Source organism: Rattus norvegicus, chromosome 17, assembly GCF_036323735.1.
Source record: "Rattus norvegicus strain BN/NHsdMcwi chromosome 17, GRCr8, whole genome shotgun sequence".
Lineage (NCBI taxonomy): Eukaryota > Metazoa > Chordata > Mammalia > Rodentia > Muridae > Rattus > Rattus norvegicus.
In genome coordinates this window covers 74,213,823-74,236,625 of record NC_086035.1, presented here as the reverse complement: position 1 = coordinate 74,236,625, position 22,803 = coordinate 74,213,823, and the positions used below count along the sequence as shown (strand labels likewise).

Below are 22,803 nucleotides of genomic sequence, written 5' to 3'. Positions count from 1 at the left end.
TACCCATACGTGCACAGAGAAAAACATATAATTTGAAAGCAATAAATGTAAATCTTTAAAAAGCATTCTTATTAAGTTGCTTTGTTAGTTTAAAACAAAACACTGAATGCAGTGTTAGACCATTCCTCTGTATTTATGTATTCAAGGAATATGAATCCCAAATTGATAATATTTCCACAATATAAAATATACCATCCCAACACATTATTGTATGTCTTGAATGACTATTTTATCCAATACTGCTTTAAAAAATATATGTACTATCTCTGAGCCCCACTCAGAATACAAGATGACTGTTGTTGTTGTTTTTAATAAACATTTCTTAGAGTAAATTTATGTTTGTTTTCATGTACTCAGTGAAATGAGTACAAAGTGAACTGTTCTTAAATATACATTTGCATGCAGGTAGATATTCACTCACAGGATAACAAACTAAAGCTATCATGCCCTAGTTAATGACTGCTTCTAATAAAACACCAGAAAACAAGGTGACTCACTGTAACACGGGGACCTAGGGGCCATTTGCATGTTTGAGAACAGGAAATGTTAAGAAATACCAAGAGACATGTGAAGTTGTTGCCATCTACTAAGAGGCCTTTCTAATCAGTTACTAGGTTTGAAAGCCAATTGTGTTGATTATATCCTATGAAGTTTGCTTTCTGAAGACATTCAGCTCCTGTCAAGGGTTTAGGAAAGCGTTTTATCAAATTGGAATCACTTCATGGAAGAACGACACGACATTTTGGTGTGCTTTGGTTATCACAGGTCCCCAAGAGGCTGAGATGATAGAATGCATTTTCTACTAGAATATGTTTTCCTTTGCCTAATTTCTCTCCTATCTTCCCACTCTACCCGTATCCCCACTATGCACTGGAGAAATCTGCTAAGTTCTGTATGAGTCATATTTATTGACATCTTGCTATCCATCCATAACAAATCCTGTCACCTCAATGCCAAACATTCCTGCCCTAGCTTCCTCCTTACACAAATATTCTCTATGCACACACCACAAAAGAAAACTGGGAGATGTTTTTCTAACGGTATGACCTTGGTCTGTCATGAAATGTAAGATGCTTTGCAAAATACATTTCACACTCTTTTAGAAATGCATACATCATAAAAAAAAAGAAATGCATACATGTTCCCATCAACCCCCTGGTCTTCTCCCTGTACTTCGAACAGCCTAGCAGAATCACTGATCCAAGCGCAGTGCTTTTCATGAGTTCAGCTCCGAAGCTCAAGAAAAGGCTGTAGCCGTCAAGCAGGGCTTTGCAGCAGTCCGTTTCTAAGAAATAATTGCTCTCTCTGTTCCTTGAAAGGCCACCACAATCGCCCGCTTTATCGAACCATCTTTGATACCAAACTCCCCTTGCTCTTGGAAAGACGACAGCCCATGTGCTCAGATTCCTCCAGCCATCAAGAAACCCAACTGTGAAAGCAAAACTCTTCTCCGTGCGGCCTCTGAACTCCACACCTCTCATTTCCCATGTCAGGTGGCCGTCAGTTGAGGTGCAGGTGTATGAAGTGAAGATCTTTGCTTGCAGTTTCAAAGCGAGCCATGAAGTTAAATGCTTTGCACATCTGTTGCGATTTGCCGGCGAGTTACGATCTCCAGAGGTGGCTGCTGCTGGCCTACCAATAGCAGGCTGTGTGTGTGCTCTTTGAAATGGTTATTTCCACAAGAAACCATCTTCCACCTTACCTTCTGGATTGCTGCTTTGAAAAACTCAAAGTCATCTTCGAGAGAGTTGGCTAGAATTTGAAGGTAAGCTTTCTCTGGTACATAAGGACATCAGACCTACTAATTCAGCACACTTAGAAACGTGACAAGAGTGAGCAATAGAAGAAAACACCACAGTGCTTTCAAATGTTTGAAATGGCTACAGGTTTAATCTTTTATTCCTCTGCTTTTCATTTTTTTTTTTTTTGCCAGTGTTAGGAACATCCAAGATAGTCACATGGTTCTGAAACCTGGACAAATGAAATAGAATTTTATTACACTCAATTAACTAATTGTGTGTGCTAGCCACTGTGAGTGTGAAGAGATCAGAGGACAGTTTGCAGGAGGTGGTTCTCCCTTTCCTCTATATGAGTCCCACGGATCAAGCTGAAGTTGTGAGACACGAAGCTAAATGCTTTTACTTGCTGAGTCGTCTCCCTGGCCCAACATTTTCTTAATTGTTTGGGAAATTTTAAGGGCAAAAGTCTTTCTCTAAAGCAAGGCCCATTTTTAAATCTTCCCATTTCCTGGTTTAAGTAGAATCAGTAGAATCTGCACAATGCCTGTGCTCCAATGCCAAAACCCCAATTGTCCTAAAGCTGATCAAGACATTCATATCCTCAGAAAGCAGACCGGGCCAATGGTTACACTGTGCAACTGATGTTAGATCTCTACAGTGTTATTCATCCAAACTGAGTATTTGGAATATGTGTGTCACAGTAACAGTTTATATTTTTCCATTTATTCAGTGTGTGCATGTGCGTGTGCATGTGTGTGCGTGTGTTCATGTACATGTATGCCAAAGCACATTCATGAAGGTCAGAAGACAAGTTTCAGGAGTCAGTTTTCTCCTTCCTCCGTACAGGTCTTGGGCACGCGTCTCCAGTACTAATCTTATGGATCGGTGCCTTCACCTGCGGAGCTATCCCTCCAGCTGTCGTCCATACGTAATTTTAATAAGTGGTCAGCTATGTTCCTATAGAGAACTAGACACTGGAGTTCCAACCAAGATACATCTTTTACAGAAGTTGAGAGCCCAGCTGAGAATAGCAAAGTGGTAGATCAGCCTGGGTGTTGGGATCTATGCCCAGCTCTGGAAAAAGAATGAAGAACAAATTCAGAATCGGAAGGAATGGTAGCTGTAGTTTCCTGTAGAAATGCTCTGTCTGGACACCGACAACAGTGCATTTTTGTAAGGTGTGAAAGTTACCTTGTGTTTCTTTTAGCTTATTTGTCATATTTAGATTTAAAATAAAAAATAAACTTAAAAACCAAGCAAAATATATTCTTGTATTTTTAGATTCAAAATTAGTGCTCGCTCTCTCTCTCTCTCTCTCCCTCTCTCTCTCTCTCTCTCTCTCTCTCTCTCTCTCTCTCTCTCACACACACACACACACACACACACACAGAAGAACTAAGAAAAATAATACTGGAAATTTTACTATTCTTCAGAGTCCCTGAGTTCTTTTCATCTTCAAAGTGTGTTATAAAGATTTCTAATTAGGCTCCCACACTCAGGCTTCTATTCTCACTCGCTAATCATAAGACAACATACCTGCTCTTCTTCCTAGAGCTGAACCAGACATCATCCTTAATCATCACTAAAGAGAGAGGGAACGTGTCTGTCATAATTTTACCTTAATGAATGACAAATCTGCACATTTCTCCAAATATGAATCCAGTTGTCAGAGCCCTAATCCTCATTAGCTACATTTGGTCATTATTTATTCAGAGTAGAGATATGTTTTAATGGTAGACTTATCTCCAGTTACATGCACTGGTTTAAAAAGTTGCATTTTTCAACCTATAATATTTTAATGGATTAAATTTTGTTTCCTTAGAAAAGACATTTTTATTCTTTTTCCTTACTGACTTAAAATTTACTTTCCTGCTAGCTGTATTTTCCCTGGTGTGTGTGTGTGTGTGTGTGTGTGTGTGTGTGTGTGTGTGTGTGCGCGCACGCGCACAAGTGTGTGAGTGCATGTACATGTGCACACGCACACCTGTACAAATGTGCACTTGAATGTGTTCACATACACATGAGTACATGTATATAGATGTGTATATGTTTGGGTATGGGAAAGTCAAAGGCCAACCCAGGTGCCATTTCTGTTTGTTTTAGACAGGTACTCTCACTGGACTAGAACTCACCAAGTAGACTGATTAAGACTAATCACCAGGTAGCTGATTAAGTGACGAGGGATGCCTCTGTCCCTGCCTTCCACATGCTAGAATTCCCATGTGGAATTCCACATGACAACAACAGGCTTTTTACGTGGGTTTTGAAGAAACCACTAGCAGTAGAAATCTTAGAGTTAAACAAGCTGGGATTATTCATTGCACTAAGAGAAAACACTGGCTAGCAGGAACAATGGGGTGTTTTTGAGAACAGCGAAATCAAAAAAATTTAAATGCAGCAATCCTCCCTCTAGTAAGTATCAAGGATTCAAACTACCGAGGAATCAAACCCATTATCTTAAAGGCAAATGCCCTATCATGCTCACTTCAGTATCATTCACTGAAGTCAAGTCAGAGGTGCATTATTTTTTGTCTATCAGAGGAGGAATAGGCACAGATAATATGGTATCTTTACCGAAAGAGTTACTATTCAGCCTTTCAAAAGGAGACCATCAGGGGTAGGGAGACGATCTCACTGGATAAAGCACTTGCTCCATGTGCGAGGATATGAGTTAGCATCCCCATGTTATCTGGACTTAGTAGTGCACATCTATAATCCCAGTGTTGATACTCAAGAGGCAGAGAAGGGAGAACTCCTTAGAAGCTCGGGGGCCAGCTTCTCTGCTCTATGCAAAGCAATAACAATAAAAACAACAACAACAACCAAACAAACAAAAATGACACTAGCACTCATTCCTCACCCGACAAGGGGGAAATTCCATCAGTCACAGATGGACCTGGAGAGCACTGTGTAATATGCCAGGCCCTGAAAGATAAAGGCAAGGTTTATCTTTCACATTCTATGTATACATAGAATACAAGACAAACTTAAACGGAAAGTGAAGACGTGTTCGCAAGGGCCTAGAGAGGGGAAAGAATGGAGAGATAAGAATCAAAGGACACAAATATGAATTAAGACAAGAAGAATAAATAATATGTTCTCATGAAGAGAGACATGTTGCATGCCTTGATTCGACCACTCCATACCATATAGCTATTGCATAAAATTGTTTTGTATGCATAATTGGATACAACTGTGATTTGTTACAACATTTAAATAAACACTACTTCCTACTTAAAACTGTTTGGTGTAGGTTTGGGGCATCCACTGGTTTACTGGAGGCAGGAGCTTAGGAGGGACAGACAGACACGCTCAAGCAAACAAGTCATTTGTCTCTCACTTTAACGGGCACAGAACGATGCGGCATGTGCTTTCTGTAACGATTGCACAACTGAACACCAGAAGTTTGCAGTGGTGATGAAGAGCATGAATCTTACAGTCTCTCATTAGGAAAAACTAGAGAGCAGGATGGGAGAAGTGCCAGCATTTGGGGTGTTTCAGATAAAGCTATAAAGTGGAGACGTGTCTCTGAAGTTTATCAACGTTCATCTGAACAGCCCAAGTCTGGAGATCAGCTTGCAGATCTACCACAGTAATTTCCCTGGCAAGACTTCCAGTGTCTCCCCGTTCTCCACTCTTTCATTGGATCGTACAACCTTGGCTTTGTCTTATCCCTGTAATAAAAGAAACACGATGGCATCATTAAAAGACATATCTGATGGAAACAAATATCAAGATTTTTTTTCTGCAACAATAAATGATAATATATTTAAATACTTTTCCGGCAAATATTTCAATGTCCTGCCAGATAAATTGTTTGTTTGTTTGTTTGTTTGTTTTTGAAATAAATAAATCACTGCCTTGACTATTTGGATTAATTTAAGTCATAAATTGGAGAAATAAATCAGATATATAATGGGAGCCTGACTGTAATATAAGTTCATTAAGAATTTTTTAATGAAAAATTTAATGAGAATATCAGTATTGTATTGAGACACAGCATTCGGTTTCTGATAATTATTCAATCTAAACCCTCTTTTCACCACTGAGGACAATAAAATCTAAAGGATCTCCTCAGGTGTGCATTACAAGTCGAGATTTTAAGAAATAACTCTAAATTCTGACCTTGAAGACGCTTCTATAATCCCAGACCTCATTCAAAACTACAAACAACCTTGACCCGATAGCATTTCTGTGGTCGTGATAAATTACCTGAACAAAAACAAACCCAGAAAGAAGGAGCACATTTATGTGGCTTATGGTTCCAGACTGTAGTCCACCATTTCTGGGAACTAAAGGCAGGAACACAAATATCCAGTTATGTCATTTCTACAGTGAAGAGTAGAGAGGAAATGAACAGGTTGCTAGGCTTCTTCACTCTCCACAGTTCTGGGCCAGCCTAGGGAATGATATCACCCAAAGTGTATTCTAGGTCTTGCTACATCAATAAATGGTCAAGAAAATTCTCCAAACACATACTCGCAAGCCAGCCTGACCTTCAAATGTCTTTATTAAGACATTTGTCCTCTCTTCCAGATGATCCTACATAGCGTGTCCAGTTTACAGTTAAAACTAACCAAGATAGACACCATTCCTTATCTCAAACACAAAAATAAATTTAAAAATTGCCACATTAACTCAAATAACTTTCACAAAGAAATATGTATTTCATTTTTATTATTTACACTTTGTGTATTTTAATACTACTTCAGTCTAAATATTAGGCAGTCCAATCCTGTAAAGATGTTTTGAATAATAGAGTTTATGAATTCTCACAATAAAAATAAGACCTGATGCTGTTTAATGAGATTTAGGTATTTTATCCATATGTAAATTATCACAGTCAGTCTAAGAATTAATTACATAAGGAAGTTATAATATTTTTAAGTTTTTATGTATGGGCACAAGGGATTGAAAAATTTAAAGAATTTACTGAAGTGCTAATAGTCACTAGGGGTCCAGGTAAACTCAATTTGTATTTCAAAGAAATTACATTAGCCAAGTTAATTTGAGTTTTAAACTCAAGACATCTCCATTCATTTTCTAAACATCCAATAAACAAATAGGTACCACAAAATCAGAACACAGGATCAGTAGCCATAGAATGGAAATTAAATCATTAATTTTCCAGGAGGACCTGCTGTTGCCTTGAATAGGAATGTCCCACATAGATTCGTGTGTTTGAACAGTTTGTCCTCAGCGCTTTGTCTTATAGAAGGTTGTGGATGTTTCAGAAGGTAGAGTTGCACAGGAAGAAGTGGGGTGACTGGAGGAAGACCTTGATGTTTTATAGCCTAGCTTCACTTCCTGTTGACTATCTGCTTCCGGTGGACTCAATGCCATCAACCACCTACCATTTCTGCCAGCACACGTTTCCTATTGTGATAAATAGTGGCGATCCAAATTACTCTTTAAGGTTCCCTCTTTTAGGTTTTTTTCTTATTAGGCACCTAGTCTCAGCAACACATAACATATGGGCTCAACGGGTTATATTTAGAAATATGTATTCATATAAAGATGTGTGCAGTAACAATGAATGTGAAAATAAGAAGCCGTGAACTTGAAGGAGAGCAGAAAGGCATGTATGGAGGGCTGGGGGAAGCGGGGGAGGGATGGAAGGGATGGAAGAAATTCTCTAATTAAATTATAATATCAAAGACAGAGGAAGAGAGAAACTCATAGTGGGACCCTTTGGTCTAGCAAAGAATTTACAGCATAAGAGGAAATAGGGCGTCCCAGGGAAAGAAGTTCTAACCACTAGTTGCTTCTGCTCGTGCCAGGCTGCAAGGCATCCCGTATGGCACCGGGCTTTGACCCTTGATCCCCATACATCACACTGAGATATAAACTTCGCAGCAAAAGACAACATGAAAGCTATATTCAGGGTGATTCATTTGGAGCTACAAAGAAGCCGATGGGGAATGCTCGAGGAGACAGCTAGCACACAGAATCTGTCTCTATGATTTACAAAATAAAATTTGATATGCGCTGATGCTGTCCACGGTTCATGTCTTTTCTTCCACACCGAGCTACCTCTTCAGTGTTGTTCTGCTTTCCCATACATCTGTCCTCACATAATCTGTTTATGGCTGGATACTTTAATATTTGCCTCTGGAGAATCTAAAGTTCATCCTCAGTGAAGTTCCAGCCCATGAGGAGATAAGCTACCAAACTATCCCTTCCAGAACTTTCCAGGTTTCGCTCTTTTGTTGGCAGTTTCTAGCAATCGCTACCCTTCTTCTGAGCTTCATTTATTGTTACTTCTTTTTTTTTTCTTTTCTGTTATTGGATATTTTCTTTATTTACATTTCAAATGTTATCCCCTTTCCCGGTTTCCCCCCCGGAAATCCCCCATCCCATTCCCCCACCCACCCACTCTCTCCCACCTTATTACTTTAGTTCATGTCCTTCCTTTTCTTTTGGACATCTCTTGCCACAGGTATAAAGGTAAATCAGTCCTTAACCTGAATTAAGTATTGTTTTGTCATCTTCAATGTGTTCACTTTCATGTAAGCAATACCAAATCAAACCTAAAACTATGGCCATCAAAATGTTCACATACACATGCAAACATCTTTATACCAAATATCCAAAAATACTAGCTATAGATATTAATTGTAAATGACAGTGACACCAATACACTTATTTGTGTTATTTTATGTTTTTTCTGACATAAAATGTAATAACTATTTAATATCATCCTCCAACACTAAAATTTCATTTCAAACTCTACTGTTATTTATTTGAGAATAAGAGCTTACTTGAAAATTAAAAATGCTAACATGTGACTTGCAATAGGATAAAGTCCCATTAATTATTATTTTTTTAAATGTGTTACTGTGTTCTAGTTGTTTACTATGAATTGCCTTTCAATGAGTGCATGACCAAGTTCGGATTAGTCTTCATTATTTTCTTTCATGCTTCCTACTTTTCAGATTTCCCCCATTACTGAAGAATCGTGGTAGAAAGATACTTTGTCATTCACCATTAGAATTAAATTGCTTATTCTTACTACCTACGATGAGTTCACAGTAATTTGGTCAGGCTGGAGAGATGGCTCAGGGGTTAAGAGCACTGACTGCTCTTCCAGAGGTCCTGAGTTCAAATCCCAGCAACCACACGGTGGCTCACAACCATCTGTAATGGGATCTGATGCCCTCTTCTGTCTGAAGACAGAGACAGTGTACAAGTTCATATTAAATAAATAAATCTTTTTTAAAAAAGAAATTTCTTCTACCAAAAAAATTATTTAAAAAAGCATAGTAATTTGGTCATGTATTATACATTAAATTTCTCATTTGTGGATCCATGAAGCAAAATAGCCCTGGCCTGTCTCAAAGTTGAGTCTATAAATTGAATTTAAAAATAAACAATTTTCCTTTTTCATTTTACCTTCTCAGTAATCCATGACAGCTTACCTGCCACATATCCAACTGAGTAGATTATGCTCATGGCCCAAATTAAAACATTCATTCCCGCTCATATTAGCTTTTCTGAAATGTTTCAGAAGCTACAAAGAATAGAGATTCAGAATAATTTGTCTTTATCACCGACATGTTCAAAGAACCAAGATATACCTTTATGTCATCATAAAACGTATTCTCACATTGCTTCAGGACCATGTGGATATTTCCTTCTGGTTGTAATTCCATGGTAATTTGCTTATGGAACACTAAGTTAAATCCACCCCTTGGTTCTTAGAGATACAGCCAGGAAAACTTAACCTCCTCAGTATTGTTCAATGTAGACATATGATCCCGGTAACATATATCTAGAAATGTCAAGTAGACATGTCCAAAAATTAACTACATCAGTACTGATTTGTACAAATGGAGAAATATCTCTATAATTACCTTTTATTTAAAACAGATTATTCTGACATCATAATTGACTTTTCAGTTTAGCACAGAACAACTTTATGGCTCCCCTTACCATTATGTCAAAGAAATTACGTGTCTCTCTAAACTAGCAATTAGCTCTTCGGGATGTGAACACACATCTCTGTTTGAACAATACTAAATATAAATGTAACTTGATTTCAGTGACTCACATTACACATGAAGTTTGTGAAGCATAAATACGGTGTATTAGGAGAGAACACAACTTAAATATCTCCCAGCTTTTCTCTTCAGTAATAGGATCAGAAAGCAATTTTCCTTCCTTTTGGTTTCCTCAATAATATAACCTTGGAAGTCACTAATGAGATAATAACATAGAGATTTTCATCTCCATTTTTATTCCTGATTTGTCCAGAAGAAGACAGGGTCCATCAAATAGGGAGAGGGAATTTCAGTCTGACATTATGTACAGTTCAGTTTCAAAAAGTTTAAAATGTTAATACATAAAAATAAAACCAACAAAATAGAAAAATAACTGGGAAACTCTATTTCTAATATTTAATGATTTGTAAATGATAAGGCCAATCATAAGAACACAAGTCAGATAATATACATGTCAAGTTTCAGTGAACTTGTTGCTTGGGCTTGTAAGGGGATATGATCTAAATCCCAGACACACAGATAACAGGAATTATTACCATGATTTGACTCAGTGTAATGTTTTATTATGCCTCACCCTCATTAAAACGTGTGGGGAAATGGGTTTCCTCTCTGTCTCTCAGACTGAAGGCAGACCTACCAGGATGAAATGTCTTGCTCAAGATCATATGGCTAGCAACAGGCTGACCATTACTTGCCCCTCGAAAACAACTGCATGACCCTTTCCACATTCCACATTCTTCTGATGGCCTTATGAAAGTTCCCGATGGTCACCAACTAATGATGGCAATTATGCTTCTCAGTGTAAGAGTGAAGTCCTTTCCTTAAAGACAGGGATAGCTGCCCAATGGCATCAATGGAGAAATTATTCCAAGATCCCAAGCACAGAAAATTTCATGGATGCTCACGTGTGCACTGTGTGCATGTGAACTCTGCACATCTCCCTGTATAATTTATATCCCTTCTAAACTACTAATAAATTGTGTTGTGTTGCAGACAGATATATAGATAATTATACTGCATCATCTAGGGGATAAATACAAAAGCCAATGTATTCAGCATATACATACTATTCTTCCTTTTTAAAGTTTTATTTACTTATGCACTTATGTTACCATTTGCATAACATGCCAGTTAAACTGTGAAGAGAGTATGAGATCTCTTAAAGCCAAATAGGCACTGTTAACCACTAAGACATCTTTTGAGCCTCCAGTTATTGTGTTTTCTCTTCTGAAATACTTTCTATTTCCAAGGTTGGACCCATAGATATAAATCACAAACACGAAGACCTGAGACAAAGTATTGTAGTGTCCACAACCACCGATGATGCTGTGTACATCAAAGAAATGGATGAGATATGTTGCTAAGACCATTTTCTTATTTGTTACTTTCATTTTCTTCTTTTTCTTATTAGTCATTCGTTCATTCATTCTTCATTCATTCATTACCATGCATATGTGCACAGTGGAAGTAAGTGTCACAGAGCAGAGATCAGAGAACATCTTTGTAAAGTTGGTTCCCTGATTCTTTCCGTGTTTTCAGGGGTGAATTCAAATCAGTAGACTTGAATGAGCAGCACGTCCTTCACCCTCTGAATCATTACTGCGTGCTGCTTATTTGTTTAAGTCAGGCCTGGCACATAGAGCAGGGAACCTGGATAGCAAGGCAAGAGATGTGGTGACTGTGGGATTCATTGGATGGATTCAAATGCAAGAATATTCTGAAGTAACTACGAACACTAAATTTTTTATATATGCTTAATAATATCCTTCTTTTGGAGTTACTGTGTAACGAGCTTCTTACCTTCATGTAGTCCCCCGTGCTCGGTGGGGTGGATGCTTCTTTGTGAGTTTGAAAAGAACTTCCCAGGGAGTCCAACAGCAGGCCCTGCCATCAGATGCACAACACAAACAAAAGTTAAAAAGAATGCTGGGAAAATTAAGAGGCGCAGTTATCAGATAGTGCCGCTACCTGCATCAAATTGCAGATTCAACCTTCAGGAAACTGATGTCATCATTTAATTGCCCTGCAATAAATCGGTTTTGTGACAACCAGGTGGGATTTATTTCGTGGTGCGCAGCTCTTACTTGAGCTGATGGCAAATTGCAGTCTATCAAACTCTAAACGTGGACTGAAACAGACCCAATGTTGAGGCAAATAAAGCTCAGTGTTAATGATTTAGTTATGTACTCTGGGGATTTTTTTTTAACGGAGTTTACAATAGATCTACATGAACTACACATCTGTGAGTAGTTCCTTGAGGTGCGTCCTTCTCGTTCATTGGTTATTTATTCATTGTTCACAGACCCCCTAGAAGTTTGCATAACTATTTTAGGTCAGAGCATGAAAAAAGTAGTAAAATTGGCTATGAATATGCCTTTAATTTTTTTTTGTCTTGATAAAAGGATTATACCATTCTAAGCTATACAAATCCCCATAACTCATGAGTAAGCCTTAAATGGCAAAGATCAATAATAATTTATATAATTTCCCTAATAAGATTAATCAAAGAGATAATCACAACAAGGACCACTATTTGCTTACACGGAAGTGCAAAAAGGTAATGGCCATTGCACTCCAGTGGTGCTATACAAGCCAGAATTATCATTTCTACAGTTCAACATGCGAAGGTTGCGTCTACATATGGAGCTGAGTTAGTAGCTGGGATATAAAGTGGCCTTCAGTCATGGCTGAGGCAATAAACAGAGTACAGTATAAAGCTAACGGTGCATCTATTTTTCCTCTGTGGTTTTGGAGGTGTAGAGATGCAGCAGAGCAGAAATTATCTTAGTAGACGGAAGGTCTTAGGCAAGCGGAGGAGAGAAACACTCTCAAGTCACATGACAGTGTGTGATAGTTGACTCTGAAGATTAAGTTTGTCTGTAATGAACACGTTTTAAAATGAATACACTTAGCATTTAGTTTCTTCCCAAATTCATATTTTAAAATGGGAAGGGTATGCAAAAGCTATGAGGGGAGCATATTTGAATGATTTCAGAAGATAAATTTTGACCATGTTTCGTGGCGAATACTTTAATCCCTAGTACTCAGGAGACAGCAGGGAGAACTGCCTCAAATTTGAGATCAGTTAAGTAACATAGAGGAACCTTGTTTCAAAAAAGGACAACAGTAAGTAAATCAATCAATCAATAAACAAATAAAGTTTATTAACCCTGTGCTAATTCAAATTAGACGAGCTGCCTGCCTCATGGTTGATTTTGTTCTGAGTTTTTTGTTGCTATTGCTATTGTTGTTGCTGTTGTTGCTGCTGTTGTTGTTGTTATTGTATCATTTGAGTGTTTTATACATGTACACAATGTGTTTTGATCAGGGGTGGAAAAGAGAAAAAATGGTTAACATGGAGGATTTTCCTTCGAATTGTTACCTGATAAACACAATCTTTCCATACTCTTGCTTCACTGATCGGAAAGGCTGGTAGTTAATGGCCCTTTATTACAAACTTCCTTTAGTACTCAGCCCAGTAATTAGACAAGAGCACGTTCCACGTCCCCTCAGTCTCCCCCAGCAGCTTTGATCAGAACTTTGCTCAGTGACACACATCTAATAACCAGAGTGGCACGAACTGAACCCTTAAGGCCCTGGTTTATTCCTTAACTCATATCCTTGACCAAATAGGGGTGTAATTACCCATTAAGCCAGTTGCCAATAGACCCTGTCCTTGCATACTGGTTGAGACAAAAACAAGGAAAAACACAATACAGCAAAAAGATACCCTCCTGAAATAAGAAAAGCATAATAATAGAAACAGAAATTTGGGCCTGGGGGATTCAACAGCATAATAGCTTAGAGGCAGCTATGTGTCTTTGTTTTACATTGCCTTTAGGTCTTCATTTAATGAAAAAACTAAAGGGCCAAAAGGTGGGGTTTTAATGATAAGAAGTGAGATTGTATTGAGCAAGCTACCGAGTTGTATAATCTGAAATTATGAGCATTTGATTATAGCTCTTGGCACAGAGAAACATTTGAGACAGGATCATCCGCCCTTTTAAATCTAAAGGATAAGTGAGTAAATAAATAAATAAATAAATAAATAAGAAAAGTAATCTAAAGAATAGAAAAAAGAAAAGAAAATGAGCAGCTCTGGCTAAATGTACTTGCCCAACAATGGAAACTTTGGGGCAGGATGGACAAGACAATGAAAGTCCCCAAAACCCAGAGTTCTACCTGCATGTTCTCCCGGTGCATGCTTTACCAATCCCTTGGGAGATCTTATTAAATCAAAGGGTCCAATAGGTCTCATCCCACACAGCTAAGATAGATTTAGAATTTGAGCAATTCTGCAAGGTATCCAGGTGAGCCCAGTGCTGGTTTCCCAGTAAGAACCAAGGGACTGGGCAACTCCACAGCCGTTCTGAGTTCACTGATTCTCACCTCCACTGGTAACTTTAAGTCTCCAAATTCTTTGTTTGTATAGCACTAACAGATCTGAAGTATCAGAACGTGTTTAAAGTACATTTAGATACTATAAAGAGGATAAGTTAATGTCTTTATAGAGGCAGTTAAAAGTAGAACTTCCTAAAGCAAGGAGGACACATGCCAGAGAGGAGAGGGAAGGAACTCCAAGAGGGCACAACCCTACAAGAAGAACTACAGGCAACTGAGGAGGAAAGAAATAATATACCAACTGCTTATCCAATGTCAGATGATCATCCCTGCAAACAACATATGAGGTATACAGACTAAGGATGCTTTTATTCTTGTAATCAGGAGTGTGTGTGTGTGTGTGTGTGTGTGTGTGTGTGTGTGTGTGTGTGTGTGTGTGTGTTTACATGTATAGCAGTAGTAAATGAAAAAAGACGTCATGAATTTGCAAAAGGCAAAATGGAGTATATGAGAATGTTTGAAGGAAGTATATGAAGCATTTGAAGTCTGTTTCAGAAGGAGAAAAGTCAGAAATTATGTTGTAATCTTGAAAAAACAAAAGCAAGAATTTTAAAAGGAAGATGAAGAGATACAGTTTAAATATTATATTCCTATTACTGTGAAAGATATAAAACATGATGCTTAGTAAAGCTAAAGTCCTCTACCATTTCAACTTCCAGAGGCAACGTATACATATTCATGTTTATTTCTCATAAACATCAAGAGTGTTCACATATTTCAGACCCAGGTATTTTCCTTCTGAAAGATCAGTTTTAGCATTCTCACCTAGGTTTCAATGTTCATGTTGTTTTATATATTTTCTCAGTTTAAGTATCACAGGAAAAAAGGGTCTTTGTTTCAATCATCCTTTTGTACAACTTGCTTTCTCTGAGTTTTGATTTTGGTTTATTTTAGGTTTTGAAGAGAGAGAGGAATTTGCTCCAGAAAACCCCCAGAATTCTAAACGGTTCTAAACCTCTAACATTTTTCAGAAACTAAACTCACTTTGTGAGTGTTCCTGTGGTTCAAGTCGAGGAGAAACAGAAAGGATTTACCACTTGTATTGGACTCAGCACTACTTAGTTGAAAGCCACCGATAAGTATTTTATGAGTTTGTTTTTCTCCCTTTAGCAAAGGCTGTGTAGTCCCTGATTTTTCATTCTGTGTCAATAGTAACCCAGTTTTGATTTTCGCTAATGGTCCTGTGGTGCTGCACTGTTCTTTCAGGGGAAAAGACCTCAAATAAACAGAACAAATTTAATAACTTACTCGTGCCATGACTCAGAGTTGTTTTGCATAATTGAATTTACTGACTCTCATCCTTTCCTCCCCAAGCACCCATCTCCCCCATCCTGGGACAGTGGGTGATCGTTTCATCATCAATACAGTCTATCTTTTTCTTGAACACAGAGTGAGTTTTCCGTTAGTTTGATTTTAAGTAATAAAAAAATATGCAATTAGAGTTATCTTTAAAGGGAAAAGAAGTAGGGTTTACTGACAATGGGACTGGAATAATTCAAAAGAAAGGCTGTCAGAAAGGCAAAAGTAGGGTTTACTGACAATGGAACTGGAATAATTCAAAAGAAAGGATATAGAATTCAATGAATGCCGTCTTTGCTTCCTTCCATCCCTCCATCTCCCATGCAGTCCTTTGTACTGATTCTCCTGAGCAGATGTTTCCCTCTGGACCACTGACACAGCCAGTAAATGTTCTAGGTTTCCAGGAATCTGACAAAGAGCATTAAAACAGCGAACCTCCTATCACACTCATTGATAGACATGACCAAACTCACACTGTTTCCTTAGCGATCCTGATTGAAGGTTTCCCTGGGTTAGCCAGGCAACAGCTGGATCATGGGTCTATCACTAAAGTCATGCAATGGTGTTGTTAACCACCTAAAACACAAGGAATTGGAGTGGAAATGTATGGTTCATGAAGGAAAAACAAGTAGGAATTAAGAACCTTTATGAAAAGCAGACAAAATGCGTGTACTGGAAAGGTCAACTCAGGGATGTCTGCTATGGGAAGAATGACCATTCATTTCAGTTACTGTCTCCACAGCTCCCATATTTGCCTCTGGTGTGCTTCATGTTGTGTATATACATATTAATAACTGAAGTAAAAGGTGTCACAGTGGGTTATCTATCCCATGCTCTTGTAAGTGTCACCATGGACTTAGGTAATAGTGAACAGAAAGCTTGTCCTTTAGGGACTATGGTTTTGTCATAGCTTGCAGGTTAAAAAGAGTGGCTCAGTGTTTCCTACACTTTCACAAGACCTGATTCCTTCTCAGTACTCGCAAACTCCAGCTATTCAGATCTTACTCTTTTGGCATCCAAAGTCACACATAGATACATTCCCACAACATGTATATACTCATTAAAAATAAAAATATTTTTAAGATTATAATAAATTATTTAGGAATAATAGACTAAAAGTATATTTCTCAAAACAATGATAAAATTTTCTTTTGTTTTTTAAAGCTTGATGCTAGTTGTATATGTGGTGTCATGCATTTTTATGAACTTGGTATCTCCCATGGGTGTCAGAACATCATCCTTAAATGACAAGAAAAAAATCAGACAGACCACCATATGAAGAGGCATTTCAAATATTGGTAGAAACATGGGAAGACTGTAAGACAAAGCTATAAGAGCTCCACAGGAAATGTAACTCTATTCCTTTGATTGTTGGTTTTCATTTGAAGTTGATTTTGAGTTACAAATGTTCTTGGACGTGAGCAAATGCTGTCATTATTCCCCTTTTATTCTATGCTTTATATCCTGCTATTGGATGTTCAAACACAAGTCATGTGTTTAGTCAAATACAAGTATAAGGACTGGCATTCCAATCCACAGAACACATTTAAAAGCCAGGCCTGCGTGCCCCATCTGTAATCCTTATAGGGCAGAGGTAAGAGACATTGCTCAATGCAAGCCGCTTACCTGAACAGATAAACACCAAGTTCTATGAGACACTGCCTCAATATGTAAACTAGAGAATGATGTTGGAAGACATACAAGAGAAAGCATCTGCTTCCTCATGCACACACATATCACACAAACACACGCAAAAGAACATACTGAATTACTTCCAAAAGGAGCTCAATTTTCCATCCTAAGTATGCATGGAAATTGGTTGTGTGTAGGGAGCATAAATCATTAGGTACTGGTGTAAATGTTATCATGAATCCAGATTGAAATGACAAAACGAAAAACCTATTTTTTAAGGTGATATTATAATTACAAACATTGGCGAAGATGTTGTTGATATGCAGTATCACAGCAAAAGTAGTGTCCTTATGACTATAACTTAAAAAGTTAAATCTGTAACTTAAAGAAAATTGTATACTTCTAAATTAAAATTAGCAATAATCTTTTACTAATGAAATATAGCCCACATTTCTTAAATTTTACTATGGCTGGCATCTCATGAGGTCTGTTCTCTCTCCTTCTTTAGCTGATGTAAACTCTCTCCCACACATACACTCAGTTTTTTCATGCCAGTAAGCCCATGATTTTTATTGCTACTGCCACCATCAAGTGGCAAATGTTTGATTATTTAAAAAAAAGTCTTTGTGAATCAACTCGAGACTTGAACTCTTTTGTAAACAAGTCGTCAAATATTTGGTTACATTTTATTTAAAAGTAAGTTGGAAATCGTTGTGATAATAAATAATTCATCCTTTGGAAATTTTCACAAACCGAAATTATTGATGACAATATTATATGAACAAGAAGGCATAGTTAAGTGTTAGGAAATAAACTACATACATGCTGTGCTTTGGGGGTGTTATAATTGTTGTTTTTAGAACATTGCATCTTGAAGGGTATGTTCCCTATCAGCATTACTTCTGTGCACTGTGTCTCCTATTTTATGTGAAAATAGATTTAAAGAATCCTGGGATGGTTTTATAGTACCTAATCTTTGGAAGAATTGTAAATAAAGACTACTTATCAGATGGCTTTTGACTTATAAACATATAATCCCATCACGTGTGTGTATGTGTGTCTGTTCTATGTGTGAGAGAGAGCAGAAAGGAAGAAGGAGAAAGAGAGAAACAATAGCCATTTCCTATTTAAGGAAACACAAGGTAGATGAACAGTAGCTAGGGCTGTGTAGTTCATTAGAGGAGTCTTAGAGACAGAAGCCTGTCATGGTCCTTTGGCATTCTACTGCTTGAATATTTTGTCCTCAGTGTATATTGCTGTTGTAATGTAAAATACTTATTAATTCAGAATCATAAACGTAATGTGATATTTTGATAAATTCTGCATCACTGTTCCTCAGAGATGGTATATGGCACTTCAGAGATTTCACAAATCAAACTAAAAAACTCTGCTGGTAAATGTTTACAATATGTACATGGCCCAAGGAGAAAAGGTTTCTAGAGAAAGAAGTGGTCCAGGCCTCAAGGATTGACAAGGCTGAGTTTTCAGTGATAATTTATTCTGTGACCATATCAGCCACACACTGGAAACCAATTTTTATGTATTGAAGAAAGGAGACATATTAATCTTGGAAATGGGTGATAGACTATTTTAAGGCTAGAGAATGAATGGTACCATCATGCATTTCAATACCAACATAATCCTAAAGAGAGAAATAAACCAGCTAGATATATTTATTGAACTTACTTTGGCAACACAAAACACTTCTGCTGGTGGTGATCATGTACTTAGCTGATAAAGAGAAAAAAGACGTTCAGGAGACCATATGGGTGTGAAGCTTTATTTCACATGAAATCGTCCTTGTTCCAAAGAATTTGTTAGTCACCATCTCAACTTCCGCCTAACGGACTCAAGCGACGCTGTGCCTATAGGCAGTTTAGACTGATTAGAGGTACAGATATTGATGTTGATATAGAGAAAGGTATCCTCCTAGATTTCAGCATTTGGTGCTAAATAAATGGAATACTTAAGAGACAATTAAAAATATGTTTCCTAGCTGATACTTCAGCATTGGGACATAACCATCATTTCTTTTAGGACATGAACAGTTTTATAGCCACAAAGACATAACTCTAGATAAAGTGCAGTCCTCCCAGAAGGAATGGAAAGTTCAACTGTCTGTTCACACACTTGGGTCTAAGAGAAGGTATTGTTTTTCCAGCCTTAAGAGTTATCAGGTCTCTCTGTGACAGTATTACAAACCATTTTAGTCAGAAACAGGTGAAGCAGGGAATGTTATAAGAGAGCCATATTGGATGAATTTTGTGAGCCCCTGACAACCGTGACCCAGTCTCGGAGTATTTCACAAAACATTTACATTTCTCAAGAATGAGCCTCATGAGTTCAAAAGGTTCCAATGGAGAAATTTGCTGAGGATCGGTCATGAACTTGGCACAATGTGAAGAGCTCGACCCCCACGAGTGGGACCCATTTGTCATTATTCTGAGTAAACTCATTTGCTTAGTCACTATGCAACGGAAAAGGAACAAACAAATGTACAGTTTAATGACAGCCTAGGCCAGGTCAATCACCCATGTGAATAAGACATGATCATGTGCAAAATGGCTTTCGGCTTTGCCATGTCTCATCCCTATTTCTTTTGAAATCAAGTTCAGGCATTTAGCTAAAGATGAGCCCTTCTCCATTTCCACATTCAGGTGTCCCCATGTGCCACAAAATGCTATCTGTCTGTCCATCTGTCTGTCTGTGCTTTCATCATAATTATCCTCTATAATAGGAGAAATGCATGACTAAGAAAAGAAGCTACTTGCAACACATGGAATGCCATTCAAGGACAAGTTTTGTCCCACATCTCCTTCTACTGAGCCATGGGTGTGGCAGATGTTGAAAAGAGAATAAAGAAATACCATTCTTGGGGATAAGTCTAAGGAAAGAGAACCAGGCATCTTTATTCTCAAACCCAGGACTATAGAAGCAGAACGAGTCCAAAGTCAGTGGGTGTTGCATAATGAATCTGACAGGATACTGAGCTACATAGTCTGTCTCAACGAAAACAATTAAAAATATCTAATTATCTTAGAGTCTATATGTCCCTAGTCTAAATCCCTTTTTCTATGTGTCCCATTTAAGACCAATGTGTTCTGCTTTATGGAGAAGGAAGTTTAGAATTTTAAACTTTTGCATATAACAATATAGAACACAAGTTTCAAAAAATGCAAGTCAGTGTATTTACAGGGCGAGCACATTACAGTTGAGCCTTTGATTTTCTTCTGCAGAGAAAGTATTGAGATGAAGTGGTGTACAACTCTAAGTTATTCCATGCTGTATGAAACAGTTGTATAAGACAATGGTTTCCCAGGCTGTGCCTTGCCCTAGGGGATTCAATTTCATAAGTGGCTTTTGATTCCATTTCAAGGGAGAAGGATGACTGAAGTCACTTAATGGACCCATACTGTACACAGTCAGACACCACCCATATAGCATAGGGTGCTAAATGACTTTCCTAAAAAAAATGGGAAAGTAAGTCATACTGAACAGTTATTGGGGAGAGGAAAATCATGTGGCATACGAAAGATGTTTCACAGAAATCATAGAAAGAACTATTCAGACATGGCAGATTTAGGGAAGGGTATAACTCTTGGACCCTATGGATAACTAACATGATGGCATGTCCCCACAAGAACCATCTGATACTTGATGTGTGCATCAGAGACCAAGAACTCTTCAGCTTGGCTCAGTCCATACTGTTGATGCAACCTTCTCAGTCTACATCTTTCCCCACCCACCCATTCACCTGTCTGACCTAGACCTGACGCACTGTCTTCTGACTGTCTCCTGATCTGACCGTGGTTCACAGTGAAGCTGAGGGTTCTATAGCTTTGCTCTCAGATCAGAATCCAAGAGCTCTAGTTGCATTTCCTCCCAAGTACTGGACTGCCTCATTATCTTAGCTGCACAGATGTCTTCTCAGCCCAATCCTGAAGCCTCTCAATCTCCAATGCAGCTGCCTTAACTTATATTCTTTCCATAATCCATATACACATACAGGGAAATAGAGATACATTTACTCTGTGCTGCTGCATAATGTGTGATCTGAGAGTTAATATTAGTGATTAAGATTACAATGAATATTTTGTGGGTCCTTAGGCTAGGCTACCAAGGTAGAAGGATTTTTATGACAATATGCTATCACCGAAACCAATAAACCTTGTACATTTGTTATTGTGCAGTTAACTCTGACATTGCAAAAAGACGCAAGTATGGGTACCTGTTTCAGGCATAGGATCAGCATTCAACTTTCATATGGGGGTTTTCAAAACCTTATGGTGGGTTTATAGAATGGCTCTGTTGGCAAAGGACTTATTTTGCAAGCAGAAGAATCTGGGTTCAATATCAAAATCCATATAAAAATGTTGGGCAAAGTAGTGTACACTTGTAATCCCACCTTGAAGTCAGTAATGAGAAGGGAAACCCTTAGCCATACTGGCCAGCCTAACTGGAGCTCTATTGTCCAATAACAAACTCATTTTTAAAAGAAGTGAGGGTTATTCCTGAAAATGACACCAGAAGTTGTTCTCCACCCTACATATACACACAAATGCATGTGGGCTCATGCAAGTAATAATTTGAAAATAAATAGACTACAATTGTATTCATGATTTCTACCATGAATTATAGATATGAGAAATATAGCTGACATAAGAGCCTGTTTGCCACCCTTACAAAGAATAACCATTCAATAATCCAAGGAGATGAAAGCCACCTCAAAAGACAGATTTCAGTGTCTACGAAATCTCTCTCTCTCTCTCTCTCTCTCTCTCTCTCTCTCTCTCTCCTCTCTCTCTCTCTCTCTCTGTCTCTCTCTGTCTCTCTCTCTCTCTCTCTCTCTCTCTCTCTCTCTCTCTCTCTCTCTCTCTCTCTCTCCTGTCCTTCTCTCCTACCTCTTAGAAATCCAGTAGAAATAGACACCAGCTTCCCTAAAGACATGAGAACTTGAGGATACCATAGTGTCTACCTGCCCAAAAGGATATGTAGAAGAGAAGGTGAAAGTGGAAAGAATATACCAGAGAGACTCTCCTTATTACTGTAGAGAGTAGCAATAGACAGGACACAAGTATAGAACCCTTTAGGATTGAAAAGACCTGGAAGATGGCTTCTAGTAGCCTGCTCTTAAATATGACTATGAAGAGTTTCCAAAATTGTACATGTACAGAGAGCTGTTCTCGCCCAAGGCCTGGCAGCTTTGACCACTAGGAGTTCTCAAATATTTTCCTCTTCCTTGTTTTCTATGCTGTGATTCGAGTAGCCAGTTTGCACTGAAGGCAGTACACATCTGAGCACAGAAAAGAATGGAACTCATGGTTAAAATAACATGACTAATGCAAACAGTAGTAGATCTTCTAAGGTATGAGGTGGGCATCACTGTTTTGTAGTTCTTAGTTGTTCATTCCCTGCCTGAAACACTCAGTAGAACCTGGAGATGTTTTAAGCTTCTTTCTTTACTCTGTTGTCATGTGTATTGCGACACTTCTTGGCAGTTTGCGGCTCTCTCCTCTTTGTTTTTCAAACACCCAGCTTCGAGGAAATCCACAAATTCACCCATCCATTTGGCAGATCAGTGAACTCGGGTGAAGCGGACCCACAGGCTCATACTGCCTTCTTATTTTGATACAAATTACTAAAGTGCATCTGAGTGATGCGGTGGGATTAGCACTGTGTGGCAGGGCTCTAGGAATGCCGATCAACTTCAACTTGTTAGAACAGTGTCCCAA

At 38.2% G+C, this 22,803-nt stretch overlaps 1 long non-coding RNA gene across 1 annotated transcript in view; it reads right to left on the bottom strand.

The window, feature by feature from the left end:
• Positions 1-5,064: 5,064 nt before the first annotated feature.
• Positions 5,065-22,803, bottom strand: part of LOC102546763 (uncharacterized) — a 94,444-nt gene continuing 76,705 nt past the window's right edge. Inside the window, exons 14-16 of the long non-coding RNA XR_005495511.2 lie at positions 11,540-11,623; positions 9,158-9,249; positions 5,065-5,413 (exon numbers count right to left, since the gene is read on the bottom strand). This is a non-coding gene — a long non-coding RNA (uncharacterized LOC102546763). The remainder of the gene's footprint in view (positions 5,414-9,157; positions 9,250-11,539; positions 11,624-22,803) is intronic.